Here is a 24,550-nt window from a genome sequence, read left to right on the forward strand (position 1 = left end):
AGTGGACGTTTAAACAAACTGGTAACCTGGAGATGGATGGAATGCTGATAGACTACACCCTCCCTTCTCCCTCCTGTCCTTCAGAATATGTTGAAGGCTTCAAGATCTGGGCTTCAATAATCCTGATGGCCATTGGATAGCATCCAAGAGATAAAAGTTCTCTGTCTTGCTTTGTTTTATTTAGCCATAGTTTCTATACTAGCTATATGCATCCTAAATCAAAGCTGTCATTTAAAATCTAGTCCAATGTTTTTCAACCGTGACAATTTTAGGATGTGTGGACTGTAATTCCCAGAATTCCTCAGCTGACACATCTTAACATTGCCAAGGTTGAAAAAGACAGATCTAGTCATGGGTCTGATCTGACATTCAACATCAACATTCAGAAGTGTAGCCTCAGTCCATCTGGAGCAGGGGTCACCAACCTTTTGGACCTCAGGGACCACCAAACTCATAATTTTAAATCCCGCGGACCAGAGACCCTGGGAAAATCCCAAAAATTCTGCAGGAAAATTCCCCACTTCATTTTCCTACTGAGCGATTATTCTTTACTTGGGATCACAGGATATCATCTCCAGCTCAGTTCTCAGTGAGTGAGTGAGAGAGAGAGACTTTTGGCTTCATGCAAGGAAAGCAGCAGAAGTCTTTTTTTTTTCTCTCCCCCAAATTCTGCCAGAAATGAGTCTTTGTGAGACTTGTTGCACCGGTGCAGCCTCTTGGAGCAGGATGCCTTGCACTCTCCCAAAAACTCATTTCTGGCGGAGTTTGGGGGAGAGAAAGAAAAACTTTTGCTGCTTTCCTTGCATGAAGCCAAAAGCAGAAGAAAGAAAAGGAAAAAAGCAGCCGGATGGCCAGGCCAGGCGCATGGGGTGAGTGGGGCAAGTTCCCCCCTCCGCCCTTTCCTCCCTCCCCTCACTACTTCGTATTGTTTGCAATGCAAGCAATGCAAGCCTTGTGTTCCCACTGCAGCCTGGATTAATTGCTTTGGGGGTGTGTGCTTTGGGGGTGACATTTCTCTGCGGACCACCAAAATTTTCTCGCAGACCAGCAGTGGTCCCCAGCTCACTGGTTGGCTACCACTGATCTGGAGCACATTGGTAATAGGAGGCTACCTGAGTAGTTGTGACAAAAGCAGCCCAGGTTGCTCAATTAAATATTATTTTAACTGTAGAATCACCTTTCTGCAATAACCTATGCTCTTTGGTGTTTCCTTATCCATATCTGCGTTAATAATCATAATTAAGGCTTTTACATTGCAGGTACATGCTGTTCTACTGGCCATTGTAAGGAACACTTGAAGAATAACTTCACGAATCTTAAACGTGTAAATTAATAATTCCAAAGGAACAAAAAAAATATCATTTGATGACTTCGTCCTTGGGTCATTTTGTTTTAACCCGTTAAGTTACTGCTCTAATATGCTGAATTAGCTCCATCATGAGGCGCTGTCGAATTACTCCGTCAAGAAAGGCAAACTTAATTTCTTGACGGAGTCATACGAATAGCCGCCCCCCACCCCCGGCCCTCGTGACGTTTGCAGAAAACACCGCCGCGTCTATACACCATATACAGCGTTAGGGCGGAGCTTCCAAGGATAGGGGGCGTGGCTTTCAACTAGGGTTGCGTTCAAGCCCCGCCTTTTGCCGAGCGGGGCGGGGCGGGGGGAGCCAGAGGCTCTGGGCAGGCGAAGCAAAGGGGCGGGGTTATTGTAGAATTAACGCCGCCTCTTTCAGCGCGCGGCCGGCACCTGCTGCTGCCCGGCGAGGCAGAGGCAGAGAAGCTCGGCTTGCGCCGCCGCTGCCGCGCAAGCAGAAAGGACATCTCGGGTACCGTAATTCCCGCTCGGTTCCGCGAGCGCGCAAGGCGAAGAAAAGTTCGCCCCTGGAAAAGAGCCGGCAGGTAAGCGCGCTGGGTTCGACCGTCCGACGCGTCTTCTCAGCTGGAGCTTTGGGTTCGTACGGTCCGCTGGAAGCCTCGCTCTGAAGGGAGCTTACGCGAAGGTAAAGGGCGCCTGGGACTAAAAACTCAGCCCGCTGCCCGATTGACAATCCAAAGCGAGCGGGGCGGGGAGGCATCTCTGGGTCTCCCGAAGGACAGGCGAGCGCCGCGGGCAGCCTTTCCTCCTGGAAGCTCCTGGCCGCCGCTGAGCGGGCAGCTGGAGGTCAGGTTGGTAAGAGCCGGAGGAAGGTGACAAAGTCTCCCCCACCCTCCATCCAAAGTCTTAGCCTCTCAATGTGGATTGAAACCACCGTATGTTCTGTCCAAAGTTTTGTAGCCCGGCATCCTGCCTTGCCCGGGAGCGGGTCCTGTTTGCTTCGTCCCTCAGTGTGGATTGAAACCATCCTTATGTTCTTCCAAAAGTGTTTTTGTTTTTTTCCAACTGGACTTTCTCGCTTTTCTTTTAAGTCGTTTCGCTTCGCATCCAAGGAACTTCTTCAGCTCTGACTGGATGGTGGGGAATGACAACCGTGACCTGGATGACTGAAAATCTCCATGGACAATCGTATATTCTGTTCAAAGTTTTGTAGTTCGGCATCCTGCCTTCCCTTGGGAGCAGGTTAGGTTTCCTCAGAGAAGTAATGCTATTAGCGGGTACATGTGCTGATATAAAAATGTCAGTCAACCGGTGCATGGCTCTTTCCATAAAGGCAGGGGGGTTTTTTGGCGGGTGAGGGGGAATTAGGTCAGGTGAAGACCATAGTTTTTGTCTGTGGAGATTCTCAGTCAGAGCTGAAGAAGCTTCTTGGATGAGAAGTGAAAGGTCCGCAGAAGAAAAACCAGTTACCTCTTGAAAAAAAGCATCTTTTGTTTTTATGTTTTACCTGTATATACGTAACCGTAAAAGCCTCCAAGGGTTACCCTATGGTAAGATGGATGGCCAATAACTCTTGTAAATAAATAAAATAAATGTAAATATATAATAGCCTCACCCCACTTTTCGCAGGGAAAATATATCCCACTATGAGGGCTGCGTGCGGTTGAGTAACTTGATGAAGTGCGTGGCTCAGTTTCTGTGAACAGTCAGACACAGAGTTTCCCTTCTAGAAGGAAGGATGATAAACTTCAAGTGGCTTCCTCTTTCTGAGCCAATAGGCTAGGGTGATGTGACATGCATCTCTCTACTTATCTTAGAGTTTGGTAGACTTTGCTGTTTGCCTACCTTTGAATGGGTATTAAATCCAGTTTGTATAAGCCCTTAAGGTCGCTTCTTATCCCCTCTTGAGTTTTTTGAAGGTGTAAATACAGTATATCACATTATTGGTTCCCTTTTTTTCCCCTCTGCCTGGCTTCTCCAACTCAGTTTAACTTCAGTCCTCCCATTGACAGTCTCAGGGTGATACGATTCTTAAGATGTTAGATGTGGAGTAGGGAATCCAGATTTTTTTTTGGCCTCCCTTAGTTACAGAAGTTCACTGGGTGATCTTGGCCCAGTTAGTTTTTTTCTCTATCCTATTTTGGACTGTTTTGGGGGAGCAAAAGTATACCAGCCTGAGCTCCTGAATGAATGTGGGACATGAACTGAATACATTCTTTGCCAAAGTTAACTTCTGATTCAGACATTTCAAAAGAATCAACTGCAAGTCCCTCCTTTTTTTGAAAACCAAAGCATTTGAACAGGGCAGCTAATTTACTGTGTCAACTTCTGTATTAAGAAGCATTTTATCCCCAAAAGCTTGAATAATTCCTTCTTTCTGATATTCTAGAAGATCATTAAAATTCCCCCAGTCCAGCCAGCTTTGGCTCCTGTTATCTGCTGAGGATGCCCATTCTTACATTTACATAATTATTTTATGTTGCTTTATGCTGTTTGTTTTTGTCTTATTTCTCTTTTGTTGTCAACTGCCCTGAGTCATAAGATTAATACAATTAACACATATAGTTGAATAAATAAAATTCCCAGCCTTCTATCTTGATTGGCAGTAACATTTTGCTAGAGTTTCCAAAAAGGTTTCTCAGAGCCAAGCTGCAAAGATCAGGGGATTTTATTTTTTTTAATTTCTGTCCCCATTCTTTTTGATGGATTAATTATGATCTGTTTCTTGGAGTGCATTGATAAACAGAAGATAAGTGAAATTGTACCAATCTGAATCTCCCTTTTGATCCTCTGATCAAAAACGAATTCTGCCCCCCTTTTTTGAACCTTCACATTCTGACCTCCAATCTTGCACTTTGCCAGAATAGAAATCCATGTGCAGAGTTGCCCATACAGTACTGTACTTTTGTTGTGTCAGCCTGCCAACTGGGAATCATAACATCAATTATTTAAAAGCTATGATTATCCTTTCTTAAAGAAGCATACATCAGCTACTGCTCTTTTTTTTAAAGTTCAGATGTTTAATAATAGTCGGATTTAATATCCTGCCTTTTATTTAATTAGGGATGTTATATAGAGAGAGACAGCCATTGTATCGTTGTGTCATTCATATAAGGCTGGGGTCAGAAAGAGCATAATTTTGGTTTTGTAACACTGCCAATGTTAATTCAAGCCCGGGACCTAAATGGTCATAGGTTTTCTGTCCACCCACTCTCTCTTTCTCCCACCCCCACCCCCGCAATTTATTTCTATATCAACAACTTGACATGCAGAAACTTAACATATGAAGCTTTCTCTGCCATGACTATAAAGTGTTATTGCAAGAGCTTTTTCACTTGCTTAGTTCCTCTATGTCATTGTTGCTATCAAAGAGATAGGAACAGATTATTAAGCATAGTGTCTTTTTCAAGAAGCAGCACATCTCCACCTGCCGAATCCTAGTAACTTGCCATAAAAAAAAAGAGATAATTTGATCGTGATTGTTCTGGCCGTGTTCTCGGTCATAATGATGGAAAGAATAAATATTGTTGGATTCGTGATGAGCAGTGATGAGAAAGGGTGTGGGATTATTTTCTTACAGAAAGGAGCCCATTTTGCACTCTGGAATATAATGATAATACCCCATTGGCCTAATGGCTTTTGTAATATAGCCTTATGGTGCTGGAGAAATCTGAATCTCTCTAAATCAGGAATGTAGATAAGCAAGGTTGCCCTCCCTGCTTGGCACAGATGATCTCCAGAAGCTCAAGTCCCTTCCGTTTGTGGATGTATCTTGCTCTCTGGGGGACTGCAGCAACAAACAATGAGTTGAAAAGCTATCACAGTTTGCATTTCACAAATGCAAGTTCCCCAGTGACTGAGTTCAGACATTGTGCTAAGCTACAATTTGCTGAACCACAATTTTCTTTCATAGCCACCCTTGGCTGAGCTCCCTCTTCATGCTAAGGCACAAATCATAATTCACAAATTATATTAGCTGCACTGAAACAATATGCAGCACAAAACACACACACCATTGTTTGGTTTACCACAGTCCTGTGACTCTCACCCCACCCACATGTACAGATTCAGTTCTCAGTAAGCCATCCGTGCCTGCTGCTGTAAACCAGGGAATGAAGCACCCAGAAATCTTAATTTAATCATGTCATTTAGGACTCAAGCAGGAAGATTTCTGAGATCCTTGCTGGTTGATAACATTCAAGGAAGTTGATGCTACTGGACCTTTAAGCCATACTATGTGCAACCTACAGATGGGTTGGATGAGCAGTTGTGGGAAACGAGAATGTCTCGTCTAATTAAGAAAAGGGTGAGGAGTGACATGATAGCAGTCTTCCAATATTTGAGAGGTTGTTTCAGAGAGGAAGGGGGTCAACCTATTCTCCAAAACAGCCGAGGACAAGGTAAGCGGTAATGGATGGAAGCTTAACAAAGAGAGGTCCAACTTAGAATTAAGGAGAAATGTCCTCTCAGTGAGAACAATCACTGAAACAACCGTCCTCTGGAACTTGTGGGTGCTCCAACCCTGGAAGTTTTTAAGAGGTTGGAGAGTGGAGTGATATATGGTCTCCTGCTTGAGTAGGGGTTTGGACTAGAAGACCTCCAAGGTTATTTTCAATTCTGTTATTCTGTATTCTGCAACATCTGTGTTGGTTGCCAATATGCTTCTGGTTATGGCACAGAGTCTTGGTGGTTAGCAATTAACATGACTTAGGCTCCAAATAGCCTGGGGATCACCTTTGATACTCTCCTGCCATTCCCTAATTATAACAATTATTTCTGTTACCTTTAGGTTGGGATGTACATCCTAGAAAGAAGATGCTTTTAGAGGTTGGGTCCGATCATATAATGCCTCACCAATTTAAATATTCTACTCTTTCCACTTTATTGGTATTTCTCATTGGTGATGTCCATTTTATTCCTAGAGGCTTTCGTTGAAGTCCATTTTATGCCCACACAGTTTGGTTCATTCTGTCAGATTGGTTGATTGCTCTATATTGTTCTTATGAGTTTATAATTTTAAAGCTACACTAGCTGATGCTTTGTACAAGAAAGGAAAGGTGTATGTGGCTCAAGGACTAATTATAGGGTCATTGACTGGGTGCTAAGGAATGCAACTGTTTCCTGAAATGACTCTTACTAGGCAGTTTGCCAATAGCTCTCTGGTTGTTGTTTTTTTCAGAATACTTAAAGGACTATAAGATAAAGCTACTCATTTCATTAAAGATGGAATTGCAAGTATAGCTTTTCTTGAATAAGAGTATCAAGTAGTGATGCTTAGAAACAACATCTGGAATCTCTTCTATAGACCATCAATTGGTACATGGGATAGTAGCATTATTTTAAATTTACCGATGGAGAAGAGGGCCCCAGTGAAGAAACTTGGTTTCTATCTATCTGAATCAAGTTAGAATCAAACTGCAAAAGAGAATCCTTATGCTCACATAATGAATGTAGCCAAGCTAGTATTCGAGTTCTAGTTTCTCAAATCTAGGTCTTATGGTGTTTCTATCTATAAAATATACACACACTCATAAACACGCACAAATTGTTGGATAGAATTTTATCCATCAAAGTTTTCCAGAAGGTAGAAGGCTTGATAGACACTGTTATACAAATTATTTTCCTCCCTCCATCCCCATATTTTTACCTGAAAGATTATTGCACTGATAACCCTATTTCATTTCATCATGAGACTTTTAAGGAAGAATAATTAGTTTATAGTGAGGGATTTGAGTAGAGTTTTGAACTAAGGATTTTTATAAGATCTCTCCATCTTTATGTAAGTTCCTCATCTGTACCAACATTGCTTTATGATGAAATAAGGGCAATTAAGGTAAGCCAAAAAAGCAGATTGATCTTTATTTGCTGCTATAATCAGTTGAACATCTCCATCATTTACCCTAACCACCAAGAGTGCTTTGGCTGAAAGATGATGAACAATATAACAGTAGTTTTATTTCAAGAATTATTGATCAAAGTTATGTTTTTGTCAAGGACGGCATTAACTGGATGAAATATTCTTTGTGGCTTACCTCTGTGTTGGCTTCAATTTTCAAAGCAAATTTATAAGCCTGTATATGTCACAATATTTTCAGCAAATTGGATCTTAGGAAAGCTTGTTTCCAGTTCTTATATCACTGTCTTATTAGTGAGTCCATTTCCTTATCTGCTGATGAATTAACTAAAGCTTTACTTGATTAATCAGGGGGCCACCATTAATAGGTAGAGCCAGGAGTGTGTTAAATGTTTAACAATTAGTTCTGCTTACTTCCATTGCCACCACCATACTGTGTCACTAGCTGCCAAGCACAGTTGATCAGTGTGCTAAGTAGTATGATTCGGTTCTCAACCGGCTCTCAAAAGAAAAAAGTCTAATAATTGACCTCATAAACTGGTATGAGCCTGCTCAAGCATCCCACTAAATAGGCCTATGCATTTTTAAAAAGCTCTTTTTATTCTCATGTACTGCTGAAATACAAATTGCCAAAAGAAAATGACTAATAATTACCATTGTTTGTCCTGAGAAGCACCTTTTTCATCATCACCATTACAATAATAATTGTCTGTTGCTTCCTTAAATTTTTGAAGAATACATCGGTATGGTTTTGGTTTTTTTTTTGCCAAATTACCCTTCCCTTGAACCAGTTCTATCAGCTGTGAGCTCTAAATATTGCTCATAGGTAGGACTAATTCATAGTTTACAACTGTGCCTCAGTTTCAACACCAAAATATATAGGAAGAGCTATCCAATCTGGATGCACCTGGTTCTGTGCTTTTAATACCAACTCCACCTGTGAAATTTTTCTGAGGAAGAACTAAATTCAGGATACTGGGGGAATACCACATCCAAAACAACAGAAAAAAGAATTGACATCCAGATCTGCTGAATGTTTCTTACAGCTATTAAAGGACGGGGCACCCTGCCTTATGTCAGATTTGATAGCATTAATGCAATCGGTAATTACTCCAGATGCAATTTCCTCCCATTTGCTTAGCTTTCTCCCTATGGGCCTTCCAGATTATCTGTAGTTGCTGTCCACGTTATTTGAAGAGAGCTGAGGGAGAAAAGGAGGAAGCACTGATAAATACATTCAAACCTACTCATTTTCTAGTAAAGAAGACTTGATGGGCTTATTTCAGATTCTTCCATTGTCTGGTCTTTTTGTATTCAGAAGCTGCTTTCAGGACACCTAACTTGATGGTATCGATGGAAACCAAGAATCAGGATCTGGTATGAAATGCAGGTTCAGGATAGAAGACTTCAACTTCTCCTATCAGTTTCTGTGAAACTAACAAACTTGGGAAATTGGTGGATTGAAAATCTAGCCATTTTTATTTTGTAGAAGGTAGATGTTAGGACACTAATCCAGATTAAGCTCCTATACTCTCAGGTGGGCTGTTAAAGAGCATATTCCAGGGCAGATATAATTTTCAACTGTAGAAGTCTTGAGTGAAAAAAAGTTCTGATTGAATGCCTATAGTTTTCTTTTTTTTCAATCCTCTTCACACATTTTTTTCTTTTCCAGGAAAAATATGCATAATATATATTAGTTTGATTCTATGTATTACACATGCATTTTTAATGTCTTATAAATCACTTGCAAACCTTCCCATTCTGCTTATTCTTCATCATTATCACTCAACAATTTTCTTTTTCCTGTTTATATCTTCCCACACCCAGTCCATTTAGTGTTCAAGGAACTTCCTCCTCCCTTCCTTGTCTTACATAGTAGCTTGTATCATCAGTTCTTCCATAAACTGAGATCCTACAGCACTAGGTGAGCAGTTTGAAAATCTGCAACTGTCTCTTTGGCTCCTGTCTTTTGCCTGATGACCGTCCCATCCCTTTTAACAGTGAGGCTCCTCTATGATGGAGCTGCCACGGACAGGAAACTATGGTCACTATCACAATATTTAATTTAAAACTTCTTGCTGGGCTTTTCAACATCTGGGTGGAGTTGAGTAGGTGGAACTTTCTCATGACCACTCACCAATGGCTTTCTACCATTGTCCACACATAGGAGCTCCTGACTTGTCCTGCAGCATGAAACTGTCTGTCCTCATGATATTGTAAGCTGCCCAGAAGCTGCTTGATAGTGAGATGGGCAGCATATAAATTTAATAAATAAATAGCATAATAAATAAATAAAAAGGAAGGAAGGAAGGAAGGAAGGAAGGAAGGAGGGAGAGATAGCAAAAAGTGAAAGGAGAAAGGAAAGGAAAGGAAAGGAAGGAAGGAAAGAGAAAGAAAGAAAGAAAGAAAGAAAGAAAGAAAGAAAGAAAGAAAGAAAGAAAGAAAGAAAGAAAGAAAGAAAGAAAGAAAGAAAGAAAGAGTTGTGTAGTCTATCTCTTGCTTGTCTGTCTCACACATCTCTGATCCAAGGGGTTGCCCTTGTTTGGCCATATTGATTCTTGACCAGTGACTCAAGATTAGAAGTGATTTAAGGTCTTCCAAATGACTAATATATCTCTGCTAACAAGAAATATTGTATTTATTTTATTTATGTGTCAAACATGTACAAGATAACAAGTATAGGTATGAACATAAACATGAACAAAGGAAGTAAATACAGATAAATGGGGACAGTAAAACAGGGACGGTAGGCACGCTGGTGCGCTTATACATGCCCCCTTTATAGATGGGATTGAAAGAAAAGAGCTATAGCACTTCATGCAAAAAGCAGAAGGAAACGAAATAAAAAAGAGAGTTTTGCTTGGTTGTTACCAGTAACCAACAAGACACTTTACGCAGGATTTTTTTTTTTAATCTGGTATGTCTGTCCATATGTGGCAACTTGATAAGATAAATGTTTGCTGCAGAACTAAAAGTGCACCTATTCACTGGTGACATGGAAAAACAAGGGGCAGCTGACATGATTCATGTCCATGCAAAAAGACAAATTTACAATCTGATTTTTTTAAAAAAACCTAAAAAGTAAACTCTCTTGTGAGTCAACCTTTGTTCTGGATGGCATGCCTATTTCATTTGCTTGGCGACAATAGGGAATTAGTTTACCATTGCCTTCTCCAAGTATTTTATTCAAGTACTAATTAGGCTCACATTCATAGGAATCTATTTATAATTCAATTTCTGACTTTCAAGTGTCTACACCAGGGGTCCTCAAACTTGGCAACTTTAAGACTTGTGGACTTCAACTCCCAGAATTCTGGGAGTTGAAGTCCACAAGTCTTAAAGTTGCCAAGTTTGGGGACCTCTAGTCTATAACTTGAAGTTGAAGAGGTTCAGACACACTTCATTTATCTGCAGCAACATGTGTAATTTAGCTTTATCTACAAACCCTGTTTAAGAAATAAGATAGTTTATGGGGTATCTTTGTAATATTTGGCCATACTGTACTGAGGGCCATGACTAGAAAGCTGTAGGATTGCCACATTTGATGTAAGTCCTAGGTATCTTGAGTTTGTACCTTTGACTGGTCAACAGATAGTTTGTTCTCTTCCTTGCTACTACAGGTGGTCATCAATTTACAACAATTCATTTGTTCAAAATTACAATGGCACTGGGGGAAAAGTGACTTATGATCATTTTTTCACACTTATGACCAACTGCAGCATACCCATGGTAAGGTGATTTACATTCATATGCTTGGGAACTGATTCATATTTATGACGGTTGCAGTGCTCTGGGGTCATGTGATCACCTTTTGCGACCTTCTAAGAAACAAAGTCAATGGGGAAGCCAGATTCACCATGTTACTAACTTAACAATTGCAGTGATTCACTTAACGAATGTGGCAAGAAAAGTCGTAAAATGGAGCCAACAAATTTCTTAGCAACATAAATTCTGGACTCAATTGTGGTTGTAAGTCAAGGACTACCTATACTAAAATGTCAAGAGTGGACAGCAAGGATACTTGATTTTAAAAAAAACCTTCCACTGTAGTCAGTACAGCCCTTAGTATTCTTGATGGAGGCTGATTAAGTCCTTGCTATATCCATCAGACAGTCTGGCTACTAAATCTGGATTGGGGAAGGAGTAGATATAGGAGAAATTCTTGCCAAGGCTGGGACAACAATCCCTTTGTGTTCTGTTTCAGCCCTCCAGCATTTTCACCCACTTTCGTTTGCCAGGGATTGTGCATTGCTTGGAATGTTTGCAAATTCACTCCCAGAGACTTTTGCAGGACGGGCAGTGTTAGGAATAATCACAGTGGGCAGCGAGGTTGATGAACTGGCAGGATAATTTCTCAAACTTTGTTTAACTGCAGTGTTCAGATTTCATAACTAGCTCTCCCCAACTCTCTGGGGGTGTCTGTATTCCATACAGGGCTCAAAGATCGATTAATTCAATGATCTCCAACTTTGGTATGAAGCAACCCAGGCCTAGGAGTTATTCATTTGAGACCGATTGTTGTTCCAATGTATTTACAGCTACTTGATACACAAATTAAATTGAGGAGGCATTTCTGTGCCCACCAGATTGTCAGACAAAAATCTTTACTTGCAGGATTGCTGTGGGTTGAGTGGCCCAGTAACCAGCTACCCAAGAAGAGCAATCTTTATTATGAAGCACTTTAATTGTTCTTGATGTTCAACCTTTTGGGCAAAAATCCTCCCCAGCTTCACCCAGGCCTTTTGGATGTACACGCAGCATGGATTATTTTTCTTGTCACTGAAATCTCAATTCCCACCATACACTCACTAACAGCTTGTCTTTCCCTCCTTGTACAGTACAGGTAATCCTCGATTTACAACAGTCCATTTAGTGACTGTTCAAAGTTACAATGGCACAGGAAAAAGTGACTTTTTTGACTGCTTTTCACACTTACAACCATTGCAGCATCTCCATGGTCACATGACCAAAATTCATATGATTGACAACTGGTTCATATTTATGACAGTTGCTCAGTGGTAGGATTCAAAAAATTTTACTACCGGTTCTGTGGGCGTGGCTTGGTGGGGGTGGCAGGGGAAGGTTACTGCAAAATCCCCATTCCTTCCCCACCCCACTAACCTGCTTTCCAGCTCCATTCTCCTGTGCAGGGCAACAAAAGATGACCCAGCCTATCAGCAGGGACTTGGGAGGCAGAGAAGAGATGGGGGTGGGATCAGTCAGAGGTGGTATTTGCCAGTTCTCTGAACTACTCAAAATTTCTGCTACCAGTTCTCCAGAACTGGTCAGAACCTGCTGAATACCCACCTCTGCAGTTGCTATATCATAGGGTCATGTGATCATCTTTTGTGACCTTCAGACAAGCAGAGTCAGAATGGGGGAACGCCAGATTCAACAGCTTCGTTACTAATTTAATAACTGCGGTGACTCACTTAACAGCTGGGACAATAAAAGTCATAAAATGGGGCAAAACCCACTTAGCAAATGTCTCACTTACCAACAGAAATATTGAGCTCAATTGTGGTCATAAGTCGAGGACTACCTGTATAAGTCTTATCCTGAACTCCCCATCCAGAAGAATTAATGAAATATAAAATTTAAAAAAACTATATGGAACTGGGACTCAGCTATACAGTATATCTAAGTTGCAGCCCCCTGATTGCTAGTAGCTTTCAATGCATTTCAAGAATAGTTTTGCAGATTTTAGGATTAGAAAATAACTTTTCAAGCTGTATTCTATAGCTGTGCTTTATTCTGTGGCTTTTGGTGCTACTTCGTTGTTGTGGCAGACAACAAAATCCAGGTTGGGTCTCAGAGTGATTTAAATTTTCTTGTGTTGGCTGCCGCAGTGAACGATGGATAGATGGTCAGAGAACAGAAAACGCGTCTATTCACTCTTTTCCCAGATCCCCTTCCTGAGAAACTGCCATCTCTCTCCCACTTCACCTAGGTGTATTTTTAGAACCAAAAACCCTTAAGAAGGCAGCCTATTGATTCTGTCCATCCTAGCCCTCACGTACCAGCTTTTCCGTTTTAGAATTATATTCTGGTCTTCTTGGTAACATGACCTCAGCATCAATATTCCTATTATCTCCCATGCTTGTGTTCTGAAATAAACCAGATCCCTGCAAGTGTCTGGTGTTTTTGTTTTTCCACAGGATTGTCAGCAACAACAACAAGCCATTCGGTTTGTAAAGATTGCTAGGAACAGAAGGCCGGAAAAGACCCCACTTCTAGAGAGTTTTAGCTTTTACTTTTTAAAAATTTCACTATTGCATGCTCCGCGTGTAGCTCTTGGTTTATAATTAATGGGGTGTGCATAAGCGCATCAATCGTGCCTACCGTCCCTGTCCTATTGTTTCTTTTTATTTTTCTTATAAGTATCTATCTCATGTATTCAAAACTATGTTTATTCTTATACCTGTATCTTCTAAGCAATTGACAAATCAAATAAATACTAAAAAAATACTAAATACTAAAGATACAAACCATTGTCAGCCGAATTGCTGCGCAAGACATAAATAAGCTTCTGCTTTGTTCTAGTGTTGAATGAAAGGCAGGTTGGTGATCCCTCCATTCTGAGCTATGGAACCTTAAAAAAAAAAAAGCTATATTAAAGTTTTTAGACCCATTTCTTTCTTTAAAAAAACTAATTGACTTGGGCAGCTTGCCCTGGCTTTGAAGCAACTGGGTCTTTTTTCTGGAATCATACATCTGTTCTCAGCTGTAGTACAATCTGCAGAAAAGCCATGTTTGGTCTAAGGAGTTGAGGCTGCTGACAATGTGCTAAAAGCACATCTGCATTTGTTGCAAGTAACTGCAAGCCTATTCGTTTGTTTGCTAGATTTATATCTAGTCTTTCATTCAGGAGCTCCCTCCTCCCCGCTTCAGGAGCTCCCTCCTTCTTTCCCTCCCTCCTTCTCTTCTGCTATTTTTTTTCCCCTATTACAACAATCCTGTGAGATAAATTGGACTGAGAAAGAGCCTAAAGTAAACTTCCATGGCTGAGGGTGGAACCAAAGTCTCCCTAATCGTAGCCCCCTCTCCTAATCACTACACTATACTGGTTATCCAATTTAATCTATTAAATAAAGCATATAAGTGAATATTATATCCTTGTCTCTCTCATCAGAAAATTTGCTGTTACAAATGGAGTGAACAAGGTGTGGGGGTGAGTGGTTAAGGCGCCAGGCTAGAAAGCAGGAGACCATGTGTTCAAATCCCACCGTAGTCATGAAAGCTGGCTGGATGACTTTGGACCAATCACCAGGGGACGGTGAGTTCTAGTCCTGCCTTAGCTGACTGAAGTAACTGTTTGATACCTAAAGATATCTGGGGCGTATATTGCAAGAGGCTTGTCTAAAGCAGAATTCTTCACTTACCCTGGCAGGAACAGGCCAGTTCATTTCCATACTACCAGGATTACAGGATATCACCCTGAACTTTGTAGGAGAAATTAACCCAGTTGCAATATCAGCAGCTCCCGTTTGATAGTAGCTCCTTGAGATCAACTCCAGCTCTTTCTATCTAGCACACTGCCTTTCTATTTACTGGCTTCTCCATTTTTTGGCACTGCCCAGTATCTTCTTGTGACAGCTGAAAGGAATGGGGAAGTCTCAGACTTAGCATATGATATAAAGGGCTTTCAACAAGTTTTTCTAATAACCACCCACTGAAAACTACTATAGTCATTCTTTCTCTCATTCAGATTGGATATGAAGTTGCTTTGCTTTAGTTACTGAAACTATTACATCAGTGGAGCTCTCAAGAGGACAAATGTAATATTGCCAGAAGACAGATGTAATATTCCCAGGGCAGTGAGCTGTATGATATCAGAAGTTCCTGGATTGCAAAGTTGTTGGGCTAAATGACATTCTCCTACGATGAAGCACCACCAATTATCCATAATTAAAATAATAATGCAGAGGTTCCTGCTTCTCTAGTATGACACTTCCTTCTTGTCCTGTGCAGAACCATAACTTGTGTCCAGGTGAACCTGGTTCCATCTTGCACTTTGTTTGGAAACCAAGTTTTCAAAAGGAACTTCTCCCACCTGTTGTTCCGTCCAAATTTCATAAAAGTGAATTGTTCTTGGGTACCAAAATAACCACATTTAGGCCAAGGCAGAAAAAATAATAATGATTAGATAAGTAACTGACGCAAAAATACAGATTCTAATCCTATTAAGGAGATTTGTAATTATCAAAGACTGTACTTGGAGAAAAAGTTGTTGTTCCAGAAAGGTTGCTTTTCTTGGATGAAGATGTAGAAAGTACTTGAGGAAGAAGAAATGAAAAATCAATGTGGAATTAAGGCAAGCGGGACCACCTTGTTCATTAAAAAGGGAATAATTAATGTCCACTCAGTTTAGAAGGTAAGAGAAAGGCACAGTTTGAAAAGAGATGCCAATAGGATAGGAGATTCTGTGACCCTGTGAAATGAACATAGCTTCACGAGTTGTGCTAAAATAATTTTCCATCACAGCTGATAGCTATAGGTTGCTTTCAGGCAGGTTTGTTAACATTACCAAGCAAAAAGGTAACCATACAACAATCCTACTTTCCCCTCCTTAATGAGTTTGTGTCTTCTTAAAAACAAAATGGTAGAAAACAAAGATCATTCATAGAAGACAGAATCATCTGCAAGATAATTGCACAATGGAAATATCTTGGTTCAGAAGCCACCCATGGAAAGATCACAGGAGTAAAGATTGAACGGGTCCAAAGAATTGCTGTTAAATGGTACTGCCATCCCCCCATGCTGCCTTCATAGGCAAGTGGTCACCTGTGTGATAACAACAGCATGTGTAGTAAGAAGTCAAACACTGCAGATTATCTACAGTCACATTACAACCCAGTAAAACTCAGAACATCATATGGACAGAAGAAATGGTTTTATCTAATTAGGACTATTTTGTCTAGGTCCGTGATGGCGAACCTATGGCCTGCATGCCACAGGTGGCACGCAGAGGAATTTGTGTGGGCACAAAAGCCCAGGAAAACTTACCTCACTGCGCATGCACGCACCTCACAGCTGATTTTCGGCCCATTTGAGGCCTTTTTTGGCCTTGAGGGAAGCCTCTGCAGCCTCTGTAGCCCGAAAATTAGGCCATTTTCATCACTTCCTGTACTTCCGGAAATACCAGAAGTGACGAAACGGGCCCATTTTTCGGCCTGCAAAGGCTGTAGAGGCTTCCCTCAAGCCTCTGGGAGGCTGAAAAAGGTCTCAAATGGGCCGAAAATCAGCTGTGAGGTGCACGCGCATGCACAGGGGGCTTGGGGGGTGCCTTCAAGGAGCTGGCATGTGATTGCGGGTGCGCAAACATGCACAAAATTTTTGGCACAGGAGCCCCAAAAAATTAGCCACCACTGGTCTAGGCCGAAGTCAGCATCCCTGTAACCTATATTGCTGACCTTTCCCTACTTAAATCTAACCACAGCATAAGCATATCCTGGCAACGAGCTTTCATGTTGGTACCTTCATCTCATCCTATCCTGGGAAGAAACAGCTTAGGTTATTGTTAGTTATACTGGTGTACAAGCATTCTTTTCCTGACACTATCCAAGGGCAGCCTCAAAGTGTACAAATGTGTTAGGCTTTGGGACCTATTGCTTTGGAAGGAGGTTACGTGACACATGGATCAGAGGAAACAAAGAGCTAGACAGGGAGAGCAGGAAGATTTAAGGTCGTGGTGGTATAGTTTTCTCCCAGCTAGTGGACAGGTGAGAACATCTCAGCTCAGCAGTGGGGAAAGTTAATGATATAATGAAGGTGAATATACATGTCCCAGGATAATGTTTCAGGATCCAATCTGAGTCAGTCACTGAGACCAGAAGTTTTATCTTCTGCGTTTTAGGACTTGTACTGGATCCTGCAAAGTTTATGATGATAATTCTCTTCAACTCTGTCATTTTCTGATTATTCATAATCTCCAAATTATAGACATACGTGTCAGACCAGTAGTGTTGGGAATCCCTGGCATCAAAATTTGTTCATCCCTTAATGGGCTTACACTGAAACGTAAACTGAACTTCCTTTAAAAAAAAAAGGAACCACGATGTCTTGACATTTAAAAACTGCATCTGGAAAGTGGAAGGGGACTTAACTGCATAGGGTTAATAAAAATGAGATGGGAGAAAAATAAAATATAAATAGCTTATTTGCTATGGAGTTAACTGCTTAAGAGGTAGGTTAACCAGGCATCTTCCCTTATTCCTTATGTTTTACTTTAGCTGTCCATTCCATTCCCCACAATTTATACTTAAGTGACCCACATTCATTTACAGGGGATACATACTTTGGTTGTTCACCCACACCTTGTAAAGTTCCTTAAATATAGGCAGATTTCTGCAACACTCACTGCTTTTTACTCTGCTGATATTTAGCCATTCATAAAATCTGTGGACTTATGCTTTAAAAGCATTCTAAAGCTTGCCACTGTTCAGAAAATGTATAAATGTTTGGAAATAATCGGTAGTGGAAAGATTTGTATAGGTGTTGTTACAGCCATCATATAGCTATCATTATCTAATTCCTGGAACATTCATCTCATGCATTTACCATTATCTTAACTTTTAAAAAACTATTTTTCCCCTGGCTGCTTTGGTGATGGTCATTTCAAGAAATGGAGACTTTTGTGTATTGCAGTGTCCAGTGTGTTTCAAGATAGAGGTGCTCTTCATTTTATTTGTGGGAAAATCAAACCTGGACTCTGGAGATTGAAACTGACTAGATTACTGTAAGGGTACACATAAGATGCAGAAAGTGTTCATAAAATGGGTGAAGCCTTGAATGAATAATGGGAAGCAGGAGGGTCTCTATCTGCTTTCTGCCAGGTATCAGTAAATGAAAAAGGATTACATGTTGCAAAATGGCCTTGGATCTGTAAAGGAATAATGATCTGATAATTACAATGATATAAATAATTCGTTTATCACACAAACAGATGTAAGGACTAAACACAACATAGCAAAGAAGACCAGGAGGAACTTCAGTCTGCAATAATCACTCCTTTTGGTCATGAACAACCTACAACTTTCTTGGTGCTTCTTCCATTGCTCAGAGTTTCAAGATATTTGCATTCTGTTCCTGTTCTAACACAGTGGACATTGTGTTTCACTGTCAGGCTGTTTGCTTAATGAGTGCTGGTTGCTTTTTGGAAAACTACCACTGGCACAATGCCTTACACACAAAAGAGGCTCCTTGCCAGTATTAACAAATCATCACCTCCCCTGCTCTTCAAAGGTTGGCCTGGTTTTGTTCTTAGACACTTTCCAAGTTTCACTTCTGCACAGGTGCAGCTAAATTAGATGGTCTGCTAAAACCAGAGGAACATTTCTGCAACAAGTACTAGCCTATGGTACATGGGAAAGATCATGACCTGGGTTGATTCAGAAAACATTTATAAATATGAGGGCCAGAGTCTTGTCAAAATGGGTCTTTTCAATTTGGTTATGCAGCACACGTACACTGCCTATTTTCCCAAGATAGTTTGGCTAGCTACCACACAAGCCCAGAAAAAGATGCATGCAGTTGAAAGAGTTGCTGACCAGTGCTACACCTACCCCCAGGTGACCCAAAGCACTTTTTCCTTTCAAGTCCAAAATAATGCAGAGTTCTATGAGAAAAAAAACACCACTCCATCTGGCTCTAGGAGGGAGAGAGGGAGGGAAAGAAGGAGGAAGGAAGGAGGGAAGGTAGGTAAGCAGCCTGGTACTTTGCTGGTCTTGCCCCTGGTAATATAAGCAAGTTCTGATCAAACTCTTGTAAATCTTAGTAGTTGGAAGCTCAGGTCAGTTTTCTCAAAGCTGCTGGACAGAACTAGTTTTGCACTAGCAGAGATTTGTTCCAGGGGTGGGATACGACAGGGTTAACTACCGGTTCGGTGGTTTATGAGGTTCGGTGATTTATGATGTGCTTCCCTGCACGCTGTGAGCCACGTGCCTGTAAATCGTCATTAGCACACTGCGTGCCGAGAGCAGCCTTTGAAACAGCCCTCTTTTCTTGTTTTTTAACTACAGCTGTGCCTCAACTGGTTCTATGTCTGCTGCTCTTCAGAGCTACCGATTCTACAGAGGTGGACAGAACTGGTAGAAACCCAACCCTGATTTGTTCTGTAGAACAATCAATGAACCCTTTTGGGTTTTGCAACATACTATGATCTTCTTCAGGCTGGAGTTGATTTAAATGCATATTGCACAATCAAATGTGCCCAGGATTAGCCACATATGATATCTCTGTATAAAGCAGCCTCACAGCCTATGGAAGTTACTAGTCTAGATGGTTCCTGATTTACGTGTTAGATTTACTAAGTAGTACTTGGAAAATGCACATAGTAGGAAAAAGTTGTATAAAGTCTGTAGATGCCAGAAATTCAACGTGCAGCTCTTGGGCAGGACAAGGGCATCCATCTTATTGTTAGCATGAATAAGTCAGGACGTAGCGCAGGGGGAACTTTTTCTAAGGCACTCTTCTGTCTTTAGTTGAGAAGAGATACTTCTTTGAAGCCCACCTCTTACAGGCTTACCTCTAATATGATAAGGATTTAGAAGGGCAGAATTTGAAAATTAGAACCATTCACCTTTGATGAGATTGAATTACGCAGAATTAAGAAGGGTTGTGCCCAGAGCCTCCATTTCAGTTAGAGATAAGAAGGTGACATTTCTGTTTGCTCTTACAGCCTCTCAATGTAAGCCAAAATGGGCTTACATTTTAATCTTTTCAGCCTTTCTATCATGAGTCCCTTCAAAACCTGGGATCTTTTAAAAATTAGCTGGTATTCTGTTTTTCCCTGCAAGTGAGCAATATATGCATGCAATCTTTAAATAAGACACTGTCTAGATCAAGCATCCTGTCTACAAAAATACCATTAATGTGAAAAAGTATGTTAAGAGAACGAGCCATGGTGGCGCAGTGGCTAGAATGAAGTATTGCAGTATAATTCTGCCAACTGCCAGCAGTTCGATTCTCACCAGCTCAAGGCTGACTCAGCCTTCTATCCTTCCGGGGTCAGTAAAATGAGGACCCAGATTGTTGGGGGCAAAAGGCTGACTCTATAAACCGCTTAGAGAGGGCTGTAAAGCACTGTGCTATTGCTATTGCTAGGAAAATATTCTGATAGAGTTTTAAACTGATGGTGCGGATATAGCCCACTGCCTGCAATGAAATCTGTGGTGTTTTATAATGTTCTGGAAGGAAACATGTTTATCAGATATTTATAGAAGGAGAGGAAACATGGAGGGAGAGGGGAAGAAACATGGTTGCTTCATCCCAAACTTTATATATTAGTTACTGCGCATAGCACCCTTGTTCTAATCGTTACAAATTGCATTCATATCTGCTCTGCTGACAATAGGAAGCAAGATGATATAACTCCAGATTCAGAACATCAAAGCCTCCCTCATTAACTGATAATTGCATTTTCTATAAAGATATTCTGGAAATTGAAAGAACCCCATAGAAATTTTCTAAACAAAAAAATATTTTCTGAAAATATTAGTATCTTAATATGAATTAAGATATTATGTGAGTTGCCTGCATGTAAAGTAGAGGCAAGTTTTTTTCTTACCCTTATTTCCTCTTTATTTTCCCACTTCCACCCTTGCTTTTTAATATCTGCAAGGAAGTCTTGGCTTGTGCTACTAGATGACACAGAGAGCTCTACAGAGTAATGTATAATTCAGTTGAACACAGTTGATTTTATTTTCTGACAACATTCTTTTGTTTGTTTCTAAACCTCATACTATTATTCCTGTGTTAATGCAAAAGATAGGTGCCTTTAGCATCTATTCTGTTAGCCAGTCTGAATTGAAATTGATGCTGATAGGTGAAAATTGGCTTACACATCCATTTAAGGAATATCAATTCTGTATTCTTACTGAATCAATTTAATATTTAGGTATCTGTATATCAAAAAGACAACCGAATTAGCAACGTGTAATATAAATAAAATAGAGAGAGAGGTTTCTTCAGATATTCATAGATGGGAGTCATTAACTCTCACTCTTTGAGGATAGATGAACACTCTCAAAATGAATATTATTCCTAGATTAATTTATATTCCGAAAGGAATTGCAGTTTACGCACATGGAAAATATTTTCAGAAAAGAAAAAACACTCCAGCAGAATTGTGTGCGATTTATCAAAGTCACAAACTCTTTGATGTTTTGTGATTTCTTGCCCCATTTTTTCATTTCAGTGGAAAGATGACTTTGGAAGCCAAGGAAGCTACTGGTTGCAGCTGGATTGCCTCAGGTTGCTTTCCAAGTGACACATGATGAATTTCTAACAACTGTGGCTAATGCAAGGGATCAGCTCAAATGGGATTTCACAGCTCTTGTAGCTCATGTCCTAAAGTTGATGGAAAAGCACCATGTGCCTCTGGATGGTAATTATTGCAGGCAGTGCATCTCTTGAACAAAAGCTTTTAAGCTCGCCAGCTGCACTTTTAGAATTTTTGTTCATTTAGAACTGTTTTGCAAGCTCTGGCTTTTAAGGATTATTTGTTTCTGAAGAGAGATCAAGAGCCTGATACAGCAGGAAAATGGCTTTTCAATTCTTTGAGAGAAACCCCAATTGTTTCTCATGAAAATGTACACCTGAGGAACTCAATATCATAGAACTGATGTTTGATTGGATTTTGTTTTGTTTTTTGAAACCAATGCTTGTATATCACAATCCTCCTGATTCTACTATGCGGTACGCCTAACATTGATCTAAGCAATTGTGTTTTCTAGATCATTCCCCTGTACAGCAGTGACTTCCTTGCGATTCTTCCCTCTCATAGAGTAGTCCACCTAAATAGAACAGGAAGGAAATTGATCCAAGTTAATTAGCAGTAGATCAGTTTTTCATTGATTAATTGATATCCCGGTCAATTAGCAAATTTAGGCTGTTTATTTTTGCTTTATTTAGTGGTGTTTGGCCTTGAAACAGAAACTAACCATCCATTGAAACAAGTGAGATATATTGAGAAGTTGACCAATTGGAAGACCCCAATCCATTACATTATTTGATCATGGGAGGGGGAAGGGTCATCTTGTATTAAAAATACAACTACACTTCATTTGACACTGATCCCAATTTTGTTTACAAAAGGAAGATTCAACAAGAATGTTTGAGAAGGGGAAAGTTGTGGTTTTGGAAAGATAGTGACTATGCACCCTATTGGAAAATTAAAAGGATAATTATGCCCAGTGGCCAGGATGACTTGATCCTTTCGAGAAGGAATGGTCAAGGGCAGGGGTGGGATTCTACCAGTTCGCACCTATTCGCTAGAACCGGTTGTTAACATTCTAAGCAGTTTGGAGAACCGGTTGTTAGAAGAAATTACTGGCCTAATCCTGTAAGGAAGGCAGGAAGGAAACATTCTGGTGTTGCTTACAGAAACTGCCTCTCCGTTAACCCTTATTACATTCTTGGCAGGACTAGACTTCCTGTCTCAGGAACTTCTCTGGAGTTTTTTTCCCCCCTCCTTTGCTGGTACTTTGCTTGTGTGGAGTGACCATTCAAAGTTACAATGGCACTGAAAAAAGTGACTTGTGTCCATTTTTCACACTTACGACTGTTGCAGCATCCCCACAGTCATGAGAGGCCAGGCGAGGAGATGCGTGCCTCGATGTGAGTGATGTTGAGTTGGCCAGACCCAGCCAATAACATGACCACCAAGCCATGTCCACCCAGTCACATGACTACCAAGCCACGCCCACCACCTAAGCCACGTCCACAGAACCAGTTATTAAAAAATTTGAATCCCACCCCGGTCAAGGGCAATGCTTCTGCTGGTCTCTGTGACATGTTTGCTAGATTCTTTGCAAATAAAATGACTTACATTCTTTTTTTCCCCCAATAAATTTTGTATTTTTATATTTTAAAAAACATCTCTTTTGGTGAACAATGTGGTTCCAGGTTTTTACATTTCAATACAAACATGACCATAATTACATATTCATCTTTCATATTCAGTTTCATATTACATTATTACTTACTCCATTTTCCTTTAAATATTCTCAAATATTCTTATATTCATTATACTTGTTTTATCCAATTCCAATTCATATCATAACTTTTTTCATTTTTCTTTAAATATTCTCATATCTTGTTTTACAATATTATCTAAATTTCTTATTTCATTTCTATATTCATTACACATATTTACTTTTATCTGTCACATTTGCAATTTTATCACATACTATTATTCCATTCATTGTTCAATAGGTTCCATCCTAATTCTAGTAATCCAAAAGTTGTCCCCTTTAATTGTCAGTTTGAGTTTGCCACCCTCTTTGCCTTATACACTACTCCAATTTATTCTCTTTAATTCCTTATAAAGATTTACCATAATATAGTAAATTACTTATATTCCTCAGACACCTTTTAAATGGAGTCTAATGTGATCTGGGATAACATCTTGTGACACTGTCATTCAACCTTGTGGAGACAGACTAACAGCATAGAATCTTCTGTAATAATATTTCCATCACATGTGGCTAGATCCAGGCCCTTCATGGCTTCTTTGGCTGAGTACAAGTAGCTAAAGTCAAGAGGTGCTGAATGCTTCTTTGAGAGGAGACATAGTAGCCTTGGAAGAAATGGTGATATGCTGTCTCTTGAAGAAACCCTATCTTGATCAGGCTAACTTTTGCCAGGTATTTAACCTTCCCTTTTTGAGGAAGGTGCTGGAGAAAGTAAAGTTGAATCAGCTCAAAAGCTCCTACTTGAAGCAATTATCTGGATCCCTTCCACCAGATAGGTTTTAGGCCTGTTATTAAGCAATAACTGATTAGACAGTCTAACAACCCATTAAATTCTTCTTTCTGAGTTTTGGATCATAGCTGGTTATAAAATTCTCCAATAAGCCCTATATATCTACTGCATTATAACTTCTGATTGAGAGATATAAAAATATCCCTACAAGAAGAAGAATAAAAGACATAGGAGGGAGAGTACAACTGTGAGAATAAGTAGAATAAAATTAAGGATGTTAGGGATTCATCATTTATGCCTGTAGTGGTACCAAGTAGAAGTATTATGTTCTATGGAAGTTCCATTGTTGGTCCGCATTTTAAGCAGGAGTTTTGTGTGTTCCTATTGGCTGAGCAGCCTGACAGTGAACTATAAAAGGGAGCTATCAGATGGCATCAGCTGTTATCTGTCAGCTGGCCAGCTTGGCAGTATATCGGCTGACGCGGGTAACCTGTTTCTTTGTTACAATAAACACTGATCATTCGTTAATGCTTGCCTCAGCTCATTCTTAGAAAAGACTACAAAATTGGTGACAAGGGTGGGATGCCAGTCTGAAAGCTGAGGAAGGACAGAGCCGGAGGTAGTGCTGTTGCTTTTTGTTACCTCAGGATAGACAAGATGTCGACTGCTCCGACATT

General features: G+C 40.3%; 1 protein-coding gene and 1 long non-coding RNA gene across 2 annotated transcripts in view; one reads left to right on the forward strand and one right to left on the reverse strand.

Annotated features, from left to right (window-relative positions):
- The first annotated feature begins 1,724 nt into the window (after nucleotides 1–1,724).
- The window catches only part of FRMPD1 (FERM and PDZ domain containing 1), a 78,760-nt gene continuing 55,934 nt past the window's right edge, over nucleotides 1,725–24,550 (forward strand). The window contains exon 1 of the mRNA XM_026712765.2: nucleotides 1,725–1,899. The gene's annotated coding sequence lies outside the window, so the exon portion shown is untranslated. The remainder of the gene's footprint in view (nucleotides 1,900–24,550) is intronic.
- LOC148127228 (uncharacterized) lies at nucleotides 7,919–14,746 on the reverse strand. Its single transcript, XR_015742113.1, has 3 exons — nucleotides 14,552–14,746; nucleotides 13,659–13,761; nucleotides 7,919–8,370 (listed from the first exon to the last, which is right to left on the reverse strand). It is a non-coding gene; the product is annotated as an uncharacterized LOC148127228 (long non-coding RNA).

Source organism: Pseudonaja textilis, chromosome 2, assembly GCF_049901715.1.
Source record: "Pseudonaja textilis isolate UNSWEBS1 chromosome 2, rPseTex1.2, whole genome shotgun sequence".
NCBI classification, from domain to species: domain Eukaryota; kingdom Metazoa; phylum Chordata; class Lepidosauria; order Squamata; family Elapidae; genus Pseudonaja; species Pseudonaja textilis.